This window comes from Lolium perenne, chromosome 6, assembly GCF_019359855.2.
Source record: "Lolium perenne isolate Kyuss_39 chromosome 6, Kyuss_2.0, whole genome shotgun sequence".
Lineage (NCBI taxonomy): Eukaryota > Viridiplantae > Streptophyta > Magnoliopsida > Poales > Poaceae > Lolium > Lolium perenne.
The window spans coordinates 117,387,475-117,400,286 of NC_067249.2; positions in this window are offsets into that span (position 1 = coordinate 117,387,475).

Consider the following 12,812-nt stretch of genomic DNA (forward strand, 5'->3'; position numbering starts at 1 on the left):
CCGTATTCGAAACCTCCTGCACAATGCTTAGATGAGTTTGATAATTATATTGTTAAGCAAGAAAATTTTAATATGAGAGTAGAGAATCATTTAATGGAAAATTCTCGAGCTATTAGTGAATTGCATGATATTGTAGAGAGAACCTCCAATGATGTTAAGATGCTTGTTAAACATTTCCATATGATTCAAACTCAAATTGATCAACTCACTAAAGTGCAAAATGACTTGTTAGGGAATAATTCTAAAGAGAAACATGCTTATGAAGTAACAACTAGAGGTGGTGTCTCTACCCAGGATCCTCTATATCCTGAAGGGCATCCCAAAAGAATTGAACAAGATTCTCAACGCATTGAACCTAGTGCTCATTCTAGGAAGAAAAAGAAGAAGAAACATAAAAATGTTGTAGAATCCTCTGAACCTGTTAATGATCCTAATAGTATTTCTATTTCTGATGCTGAAACTGAAAGTGGTAATGAACATGATAATGATAAAGATAATGATAAGAATGATACTCCTGATAAAGAAGATGTTGAAGAAGAACCTGAAAAGCATGCTAAAAATAAAAAGTACACTAAAGAAGATTTTATTGCTGAGAAACATGGTAATGAAAGAGAACCTTGGGTGCAAAAGCAAATGCCTTTTCCTGCTAAGAAACTGAAATCAAAGGAAGAAGAACACTATAATAAATTTTGCGATTGGATGAAACCTTTATTCTTGCAAATCCCTTTGACTGATGCTATTAAATTGCCTCCTTATTCAAAGTATATGAAAGATATTGTTACTAACAAAAGGAAAATCCCCAATGAGGAAATTTCCACTATGCTTGCTAATTATTCTTTCAATGGCAAAGTTCCAAAGAAGTTGGGCGACCCAGGTATACCTACTATTCCTTGTTCTATTAAGAATAATTATGTTAAAACTGCTCTATGTGACTTGGGAGCCGGTGTTAGTGTTATGCCTTTTTCTCCTTATAAGAGACTTTACTTAGATAAGTTGATACCTACTGATATATCTTTGCAAATGGCTGATAAATCTACTGCTATTCCTGTTGGTATATGTGAGAATGTTCCTGTTCAAGTTACTACTAACTGCTTGATATTAACTGATTTTGTTGTGTTGGAAATGCCTGAAGATGATAATATGTCTATTATTCTTGGGAGACCCTTTCTTAACACCGCAGGGGCTGTTATTGATTGCAATAAAGGAAAGGTTACTTTCAATGTTGATGATAAGGAGCATACCGTCTATTTCCCCAAGAAGATTGATAAAGTATGTGGAGTCAATACTATTTTTAATGTGAGAACTATCAAAGTTGGAACTATTGATTGTCCTATATATGAGCCTAAAGAAGAATATCAAACTCTCGTGATTGGATCCATATCAATACAATTCAAGGTAACATGATTGATTTGAGGTTTATTTCTTCTTATGCTATGTAAAATTTATTTGGTGGCAAGACTTGATCAACCTTGTTAACAAATACCTTTTATATGCATAGAGGAGGTAAACAACATTTCTTTCCTCCTCCACTTGTTTTACTCACTGTAACACTACTTGTATTGCAAGATGCTTTAGTTGTTTAGAGGTTTGAAAAATCTTTTTCCGCCCTGGAATGATAATTTTAACACAAAAAAATGTGCATGGGCACCATGGGATTGAACTGCACTTAGGCCAAAAGCCTAAGCTTGGGGGGAGGTATACCGGCATCACTCATTCTTTGCATATTATGATTGCTGGATACTTGTACATATTTGTTTTGTTCGTTTGAGTGGTTTTCTAATGAGAGGAAGATGATATTTGGGGAAGTGCTGCCTGAAAACAGATTCTGGAATGTTACCGTAAAAATTCTCAAAAATATCCAGAGCGTCATTTTGAGCTTCCAATTTTTGTGCAGGTTCCCCAGGTTGTTATCTAACTTTCATTAGTTGAACACTTTTCGAGCTGAGCAACGTAAGATTTTTGTAAAAATCAATTTCTGTACTGCTGTCAGGTTTTGGCAGATTTCTGCCATCTCGCTTTTCTGTGTTTCTTTTAGTTTGCTATTTCTTGTTTTTGTTTTGTTTCCTTCCCAAAACACAAAAAGACCAAAAATATTTCTGTTGTTTCTCTTCACCATTTGTTTGCTTTGGTTTCTTGCATTTGTTTCACTTTATTTGCTATTGCTAGTTTGCTATAAGAAAACCCAAAAAGATTTTGCTTTGTTTGCTTGTTTCCTTTTGTTCTTATTTGCAATTTGAAAACACCAAAAATATTTGCTGTTCTTCTTTGGTTTGTAAAGTTCTTTATGAGTTCAATGGTCTTTGGTGGCTGGAGCGTGGTTTTCATTTCATATTATCCAAGCTACACAAGTGAAAAGGCAATAATGACGATCTACAACAATCTGATTGTGGTGAGAGGCTGGTATGAACTCTATTTGTTTTCATTTTTGTACATATACTCATCCATGTGAGCATGCTTAGTTGGTTCATGTGAGGTATATGTTATTTGAGAAAGTCTAGTAGTTTATGATCTCTCCTGTTTAGCTCCAATCTATTAATATGAGTAGCATGTCATGGATGTTTGTTTGCATTGTTTTATTCATAAGTAAGTATGGCATTGTGGTATCCTCCTCTGAATAATTCATTTATATCGACTTGGCACATGCTCACGCATGCGTATGACTGAACAAAAGTCAATTAAGCCTCGATGATCTATATTGCTTCAGAGTTCTTGTATCACTTTTATGCCTCCGTTAATTTATTTTGCCGCAAGCATGATTATGACAGTTACTGCTCTCTTGATTTGTCGCTCCCTAGTCTATTGCTAGCCTTCACTTGTACTGAGCGGGAACGCTGCTCGTGCTTCCAAACACCTGAAAACCAAGTTGTTCCAAAAGTGTCCACTATAAATACCTATGCATGGCATTTCAAACCATTCCAAGTAAATTCTCATGCGCTACCTTTAAAACCTTCAAAATGTTTCTCAATTTGTGTTTATGTTTCATAGCTCATGAGGAAGTATGTGGTGTTTAGCTTTCAACCTTTTCATTTACTTTTGACGGACTCTCATATGGACTAGTGGCACATCCGCTTATCCAATAATTTTGCAAAAAGAGCTGGCAATGGGATTCCCAGTCCCGAATTAATTAACTTAAATAGACACTCCTCCATGGTTTGTGATTGTTGGACGGCACCCGAAGGATTCGGTTAGCCATGGCTTGTGTAAGCAAAGGTTGGGGGGAGTGTCATCATCATAATAAAACTAAAATAAAAAGGCACTCCTTCATGGTATGAGATTGTTGGCAGGCACCCGAGGATTCGGTTAGCCATGGTTTGTGAAAGAAAGGTTGGAAGGAGTGCCAAATAAATATGCAATAATTCATGGGAGCCGCTCTTGAAAGTCCGGTTGGCGAGGTAGTTGGTGTACCCATTACCATTCGTTGACAACAACAAACACCTCTCAAAATAATTTTACTCCTGTCTTTATAAAAATGAAAAGCTCTAGCGCATGTTAATCCCTGCTTCCCTCTGCGAAGGGTCAATCTTTTACTTTTATGTTGTGTCTCCATTATTTCTTTGAGCACTATCTTGAGAGCACAACTGTCATTCTTAGTATAATATGCTTGTCTCAAAATATGATTGATTGTGGTATAACTTTGATGCATTTATCTTTTGACAATCACTACTTCTAGTTTTTCTATGAACTCCAGAGGTGCCTGGGCATTTATGTTTTGCCAATCAAATACAGGCAAGCGAGATACCACTTTATCATACTCTCTTATGAACATTGCAATCCTGCTTATATACATGATTCATGATGCTTATTATTAATTGTTGGTACCTCTCCATGTTTGACATAGCTGTTAGATGATCTTATTTGCATGTATCTCATTATGAATTGCTTAAGTATTAGCCATAGCATGAGAATATATACATCATATGAGCAAATGTGTTCGTGAAAGTTCTTTTATCGCTCAGTTGTTAACTGAATTGCTTGAGGACAAGCAATAAGCTAAGCTTGGGGGGAGTTGATACGTCCAAAACGTATCTACTTTCCCGAACACTTTTGCTATTGTTTTGCCTCTAATTTGTGTATTTTGGATGCAACTAACACGGACTAACGCTGTTTTCAGCAGAACTGCTCTGGTGTCTCGTTTTTGTGCAGAAATCCAACTTTCGGGAAAAACCTCAGAATTTATGCAGAAGGCCCTATTTTCCCAGAGAACTGACGGAGCCAGAAGGACGAACCAGGTGGAGGCCCGAGGGCCCCAAACCATAGGGCGGTGCGGCCCAGGGGGGGCCCGCGCGGCCCTGTGGTGTGGCCCCCTCGGCCGGCCTCCGACGCCCTCCTTCGGACTATTTATCGGCCTCGACCTAAAAACGCACGGGGAGAAGTCGAAGTCGCCAGAAACCCTCCAGAACGCCGCCACATCGCGAAACTCCGTCGCGGGAGCCAGAAGTCTCCGTTCTGGCACTCCGCCGGGACGGGGAATTGGAGGAGATCATCGCCGCCATCACCACCAACGCCTCTACATCAACCAGCCATGTTTCCCCCATCCATGTGTGAGTAATTCCCCCGCTGTAGGCCGAAGGGGATGGTAGGGATTGGATGAGATTGGTCATGTAATAGCATAAGATTGTTAGGGCATAGTGCCTAGTGTCCGTAGTTGGTACTTTGATGATATTGTTGCAACTTGTTATGCTTAATGCTTGTCACTAGGGCCCGAGTGCCATGATCTCAGATCTGAACATGTTATTGTTTCATCAAGATAATCATTGTTTATGGTCTTACCTATAAGTTGTATACACATGTCGCTGTCCGGAACCGATGGCCCCGAAGTGACAGAAATCGGGACAACCGGAGGGAATGGTAGCGATGTGAGGATCACATGTGTTCACGGAGTGTTAATGCTTTGCTCCGGTACTCTATTAAAAGGAGTACCTTAATATCCAGTAGTTTCCCTTGAGGCCCGGCTGCCACCGGCTGGTAGGACAAAAGATGTTGTGCAATTTTCTCATTGCGAGCACGCACGACTATATATGGAACACATGCCTATTGATTGCTTTGTACTTGGACACCGTTTTATTATTATCTGCAAATGCCCTGCTATGATTGTTACATGAGTTTCTCTCATCCATGCAACGCCCGTCATCCGTCCCCGTGCCTACAGTATTTTAATCCTGCTGTTTACTAAAATCACTACTGCTGTCTCTGTTACCCTGCTGCTGTTATTTCACTATCGCATCTTGCTATAAAACTGTTACTACTGATAAACTCTTGCGAGCAAGTCTGTTTCCAGGTGCAGCTGAATTGACAACTCCGCTGTTAAGGCTTCCAAGTGTTCTTTGTCTCCCCTTGTGTCGAATCAATAAATTGGGTTTTACTTCCCTCGAAGACTGTTGCGATCCCCTATACTTGTGGGTCATCAGGTACATCCGGCCTTGACCGTCAAATAGGATCTCCACGGTCCAGAGACGAGGACCACAGTTAGCTGCTCGCAGATACACCTTAGCTGGCTCCTGGCCGTCAAGATAGTCCGCAAACTTTTTTGGGAGAGCCTGCAAAGAGGTCGAGCGCCGATCGTTTGAAATTAAAGGTTTTTTAGAACATGCCCATAATTAATCACATGCATCATATATGTGGGAACGCGTACGTACCTTCTTGACCAAAGGGTCTTCATAGACGACGATGAAGAACTCCTCTATGATCAATGGCAGTGTTGACGGTGGTGGTGGCAATGATGATGATCCACTTCCCCTTCCCCTTCCCCTTCCGGTCCGCGTCCGAGACGTGGAAGCCATGGCAATGGATCAAGTGTATGTGAACGAAGAAGAGAGAGGCAGAACCTATTGACACAAGGGATGGCCGTGTGGGTGTTTATAAGGGAGAGATGACCGTTGTAGGGTTTACATAATAAAATAAGGAGGAGGTGAACGTTGGTGGGGGTTTACACAATAAATTAAGGAGGAGATGACCGTTGTGGGGATTTACACAATAAATTAAGGAGGAGACGGCCGTTGTGGGGGTATATATCTCAACAAAATTAAAAAGTAATGCGGACTATCTTGACGGAAATGGAACTTCGTGATATAGTTTATCATTTTACCGTGAAAAGTAATGCCTAAAAGAAATGGTAATTCGTGATAGTTTATCATTTACCGTAATGGCTACAACAAATCGTTGATGGTTTATCATTTTTTTGCGTGAAAAGTAATGGCTACAAGAAATGGGTGATGGTGTATCATTTTTTGCGTGAAAAGTAATGGCTACAACAAAATCGGTGATGGTTTATCATTTTTTGCGTGAAAAGTAATGGCTACAAGAAATGGGTGATGGTGTATCATTTTTTGCGTGAAAAGTAATGTCTACAACAAAATCGGTGATGGTTTATCGTTTTTTTGCGTGAAAAGTAATGGCTACAAGAAATGGGTGATGGTGTATCATTTTGCGTGAAAAGTAATGGCTACAACAAAATCGGTGATGGTTTATCGTTTTTTGCATGAAAAGTAATGGCTACAAGAAATGGGTGATGGTGTATCATTTTTTGCGTGAAAAGTAATGGCTACAACAAAATCGGTGATGATTTGTCGTTTTTTGCGTGAAAAGTAATGGCTACAAGAAATCGGTGATGGTGTATCATTTTTTTGCGTGAAAAGTAATGGCTACAACAAATCAGTGATGGTTTATCATTTTTTGCGTGAAACGTAATGCCTAAAAAGAGTTTATAATTTAGCTTGTGAAAAATAATGCAGAAAACCAAACTTTGCGTGAAGCTAACCGACGATAGAGAGAGAGAGGGTGGTGGCCCCGACCAGAGAGAGAGATAGGGGTTATCCTGCCCGTTAGATCATACAATCAACGGTCGGCGGGCACGATCCGCATGACATGGGCTAGACCAATCAGGGCAATGTTGGGCGTCTGTGAGAGTTTGTGAAGGGAGAGGGCAAAACTGAGTAGTATCAAGAAACCAAGGGCAAGTGAGTAGTAAACAGACTAAGGGATTCAAATATGAGATTTAAAAAATGAAAAATGCATGTTTTGTACAATGAAATCCATCTTGGCCTACCTCAAACTATTTGCAATACAAATATACATGAGTGTGAAAATTATGGCCTCATTCAGACAAAGTATGTCTTGGGAAAAGCTGTTTTGGGTAGGGCTTATTGTGGAAAACCATGCACCTTCATAGCTACTAGGTGATTTGAGAAGTGGCAATTTGTGGTAAAACTTGATTTATCTATGATTTGAGAAGTGGCAACTTGTGGTAAAGACTCCATGAGTAAGTGCCACTCTTTTTCGGAATTTTTTGCACATTAAATAACTCATTTAACTGGTTAATCCCATTTGTTGACTCTCTGTTGACCAACCACTTGAGGGTAAAACTGAGTATATTGAACTAGCCAGTATTAACACCCAAGGGGAAAACTGAGCACACAAAAAATGCTAGTATATGACTCGAGGGTATACTGATACGTCTCCGACGTATCGATAATTTATTATGTTCCATGCCACATTATTGATGATATCTACATGTTTTATGCATACTTTATGTCATATTTATGCATTTTCCGGAACTAACCTATTAACGAGATGCCGAAGGGCCAGTTGCTGTTTTCTGCTGTTTTTGGTTTCAGAAATCCTAGTAAGGAAATATTCTCGGAATTGGACGAAATCAACGCCCAGCATCTTAGAATCACAAGAAGCTTCCAGAACACCCGAGAGCCACCAGAGGAGGGCCCTGTGGGCCCCAGACGCCAGGGTGGCGCGGCCCAGGCCTTGGCCGCGCCGCCCTAGTGTGTCACCGCCTCGTCACCCCTCCGACTCCGCCTCTTCGCCTATATAAAGGTCCCTGACCTAAATCTTCGATACGGAAAAGCCACGGTACGAGAAACCTTCCAGAGCCGCCGCCATCGCGAAGCCAAGATCTGGGGGACAGGAGTCTCTGTTCCGGCACGACGCCGGGACGGGGAAGTGCCCCCGGAAGGCTTCTTCATCGACACCACCACCATCGTCATCACCGCTGCTATCTCCCATGAGGAGGGAGTAGTTCTCCATCGAGGCTAAGGGGCTGTACCGGTAGCTATGTGGTTAATCTCTCTTCCTATGTACTTCAATACAATGATCTCATGAGCTGCCTTACATGATTGAGATTCATATGAGTTTTGTATCACAATTCATCTATGTGCTACTCTAGTGATGTTATTAAAGTAGTCTATTCCTCCTGCACGCTGTAAAGGTGACAGTGTGTGCATCGTGTAGTACTTGGCGTAGGTTATGATTGTCTCTTGTAGATTATGAAGTTAATTATTGCTATGATAGTATTGATGTGATCTTTGCCTCCTTCATAGTGTGATGGTGACAGTGTGCATGCTATGTTAGTACTTGGTGTAATTGCAATGATCTATCATGCACTCTAAGGTTATTTAAACATGAATATCAAATATTGTGGAGCTTGTTAACTCCGGCATTGAGGGTTCGTGTAATCCTACACAATTAGTGGTGTTCATCATCCAACAAGAGAGTGTAGAGTAGCATATATCTATTTGTTCTGTTATGTGATCAATGTTGAGAGTGTCCACTAGTGAAAGTATAATCCCTAGGCCTTGTTTCCAAATACTGCTATCGCTGCTTGTTTACTGTTCTACTGCATCTGTACTATCTGCAATATTACCACCATCAACCACACGCCAGTCCTAGACAGCAAAGCACTTTTCTGGCGCCATTACTACTGCTCATACTTATTCATACCACCTGTATTTCACTATCTCTTCGCCGAACTAGTGCACCTATTAGGTGTGTTGGGGACACAAGAGACTTCTTGCTTTGTGGTTGCAGGGTTGCATGAGAGGGATATCTTTGACCTCTTCCTCCCTGAGATCGATAAACCTTGGGTGATCCACTTAAGGGAAACTTGTTGCTGTTCTACAAACCTCTGCTCTTGGAGGCCCAACACTATCTACAAGAATAGAAGCATCCGTAGACATCAAGCACTTTTCTGGCGCCGTTGCCGGGGAGGAAAGGTAAAAGGTACTCACACTCCGGATCTCGGCTACTAAGCTATTTTCTGGCGCCGTTGTAAGTACTCGAAGCTATTTCCTTTAGATCCTGCAATTGCATCTTTTTGTTTCTTGTTTACAATAGTTAGGCATAATGGAAAACAACAAAAATATGAGAGATCTTTATGAACTTTATCTTGAATTAGGACATGATGTGTTTGAAGAGAGAATTAAAAAACCCATGGAACTTTATATGCATGCTAATGGGAATGTTATTAATATGAATGCTTTGAACACTATTGTTGCTAATGCTATGGAAAATTCTAAGCTTGGGGAGGTCGGTTTTGATGAAAATGATCTCTTTAGCCCTCCGGGTATTGAGGAGAAAGTTTATGTTGATTATGATATGCCTCCTATTTATGATGATTATAATGATAGTAGCCTTTTGGTTCCGCCTGTTATGGAGGATGAATTTGATTATGATTACAATATGCCTCCTTTATTTAATGATGAGAATAATAATGATAGCTACTTTGTTGAATTTGCTCCTACTACAATTAATAAGAATAACTATGCTTATGTTGGGAGTAGTACTAATTTTATGCATGAGACTCATGATAAGAATGCTTTATGTGATAGTTATATTGTTGAGTTTTCTCATGATGCTACTGGACATTATTATGAGAGAGGAAAATATGGTTGTAGAAGTTTTCATGTTACTAAAACACCTCTCTATACGCTTAAAATTTTGAAGTTGAGCTTGTCTAGTTTTCCTATGCTTATTGTGTTATGCCTACATAACTTGTTTATTTACAAGATTCCTTTTCATAGGAAGCATGTTAGGCTTAAATTTGTTTTCAATTTGCCTCTTGATGCTCTCTTTTGCTTCAAATACTATTTCTTTCGAGTGCATCATTAAAATTGCTGAGCCCATCTTAATGGCTATAAAGAAAGAACTTCTTGGGAGATAACCCATGCGTTTATTTTACTACAGTATTTTGTTTTATATTTGTGTCTTGGAAGTTGTTACTACTGTAGCAACCTCTCATTATCTTTATTTTATTGCATTCTTGTGCCAAGTAAAGTCTTTGATAGTAAGGTTCATACTAGATTTGGATTACTGCGCAGAAACAGATTTCTTGCTGTAACGAATATGGGCCTAATTCTCTGTAGGTAACTCAGAAAATTATGCCAATTTACGTGAGTGATCCTCAGATATGTACGCAACTTTCATTCAATTTGAGCATTTTCATTTGAGCAAGTCTGGTGCCTCAATAAAAATCTTCTTTACGGACTGTTCTGTTTTGACAGATTCTGCCTTTTATTTCGCATTGTCTCTTTTGCTATGTGGGATGGATTTGTTTGTTCCATTGACTTCCAGTAGCTTTGAGCAATGTCCAGAAGTGTTAAGAATGATTGTGTCACCTCTGAACATGTGAGTTTTTTATTATGCACTAACCCTCTAATGAGTTTGATTTGAGTTTGGTGTGGAGGAAGTTTTCAAGGGTCAAGAGAGGAGGATGATACAATATGATCAAGAAGAGTGAAAGCTCTAAGCTTGGGGATGCCCCGTGGTTCACCCCTGCATATTTCAAGAAGACTCAAGTGTCTAAGCTTGGGGATGCCCAAGGCATCCCCTTCTTCATCGACAAAATTATCAGGTTCCTTCTCTTGAAACTATATTTTTATTCGGTCACATCTTATGTACTTTACTTGGAGCGTCTGTTTGTTTTTGTTTTTGTTTTTGTTTAAATAAATGCTTGTGTGGGAGAGAGACACGCTCCGCTGGTTCATATGAACACATGTGCTCTTAGCTTTTAATTTTCATGGCGAAGGTTGAAACTGCTTCGTTAATTGTTATATGGTTGGAAACGGAAAATGCTACATGTAGTAATTGGTATGATGTCTTGAATAATTTGATACTTGGCAATTGTTGTGCTCATGTTTAAGCTCTTGCATCATATACTTTGCACCTATTAATGAAGAAATACACAGAGCTTGCTAAAATTTGGTTTGCATAATTGGTCTCTCTAAGGTCTAGATAATTTCTAGTAGAGTGTTTGAACAACAAGGAAGACAGTGTAGAGTCTTATAATGTTTACAATATGTCTTTTATGTGAGTTTTGCTGAAGCGGTTCATCCTTGTGTTTGATTCAAACAACCTTGCTAGCCTAAACCTTGTATCGAGAGGGAATACTTCTCATGCATCCAAATCCTTGAGCCAACCACTATGCCATTTGTGTCCACCATACCTACCTACTACATGGTATTTCTCCGCCATTCCAAAATAAATTACTTGAGTGCTACCTTTAAACAATTCAAAATTTATCACCTCTGATTTGTGTTAATGTTTTATAGCTCATGAGGAAGTATGTGGTGTTTATCTTTCAATCTTGTTGGGCAACTTTCACCAATGGACTAGTGGCTTCATCCGCTTATCCAATAATTTTGCAAAAAGAGCTGGCAATGTGATTCCCAGTCCCAAATTAATTAACAAAAATAGACACTCCTCCATGGTATGTGATTGTTGGACGACACCCGAAGGATTCGGTTAGCCATGGCTTGAGAAAGTAAAGGTGGGGAGGAGTGTCATCTAAATAAAACTAAAATAAAAAGGCACTCCTTCATGGTATGAGATTGTTGGCAGGCACCCGAAAGGATTCGGTTAGCCATGGTTTGTAAAAGAAAGGTTGGAAGGAGTGCCACCCAAAAATAAAAATAAAATGGGAGCCGCTCTTTGAAGGTTTGTCTGGCAAGGGGGTTAGAGTACCCACTACCATTCGTTGACAACAACAAACACCTCTCAAAACTTTACTTTTATGCTCTCTTTATGTTTTCAAAATAAAAGCTCTAGCACAAATATAGAAATCAATGCTTTCCTCTGCGAAGGGCCTTTCTTTTACTTTTATGTTGAGTCAGTTCACCTATCTCTCTCCACCTCAAGAAGCAAACACTTGTGTGAACTGTGCATTGATTCCTACATACTTGCATATTGCACTTGTTATATTACTTTACATTGACAATATCCATGAGATATACATGTTATAAGTTGAAAGCAACCGCTGAAACTTAATCTTCCTTTGTGTTGCTGTTATCACCAGAATTTGACCGGATCAGAGGTGGGCCGTGATTAAGATGGACTTGAAGAATATACACGGAAAATATACATGAATCGGCCTTGTACAAGAAGTTTGGGCTAGTTTGCCCGTATATCTGTAAATATAGTAGGATATGTGTCGGTTAGGTAGAATTTGGCTCGTACACGATTGGGATTATTCCCACGTTAGAAAGTCCATGGACTATAAATATGTATCTAGGGATATTGAGAAAGACAACAATCACGTTCACAACAAACCAATCTAGGCGCATCGCCAACCCCTTTGTTTCGAGGGTTTCTTCCGGGTAAGCATCATGCTGCCTAGATCGCATCTTGCGATCTAGGCAGTATACGTTTATTCGTTGTTCATGCGTTGCTCGTGCTGAAGCCTTGTTGATGGCGAGCAACATAGTTATCGTAGATGTGTTAGGGTTAGCATTGTTTTACCACGATATATGCTTTTATCCATGCTGCCCTTAGACATCTAGCTGCCTTTACATCTATCTTAGGTGTAAGGGCAGCACCTTGCTTGATCCTTGTTTAGTAGATCCGATCTGTTATGATTGCTCCTTGTTCTTCAAGGATTAGTTTAATATCTACATAGTTAGGCCTTGCAAACGGGTTGAAGGATCCAGTAGCACATAGGGTATAGTTTGCTAGCCCTAGATAAGATGTTCCGGGAATCAGCTCCATGTTGGTTTTTAGGCCTTATCTAGGGCTGGTTTATTATCATCTTGCGT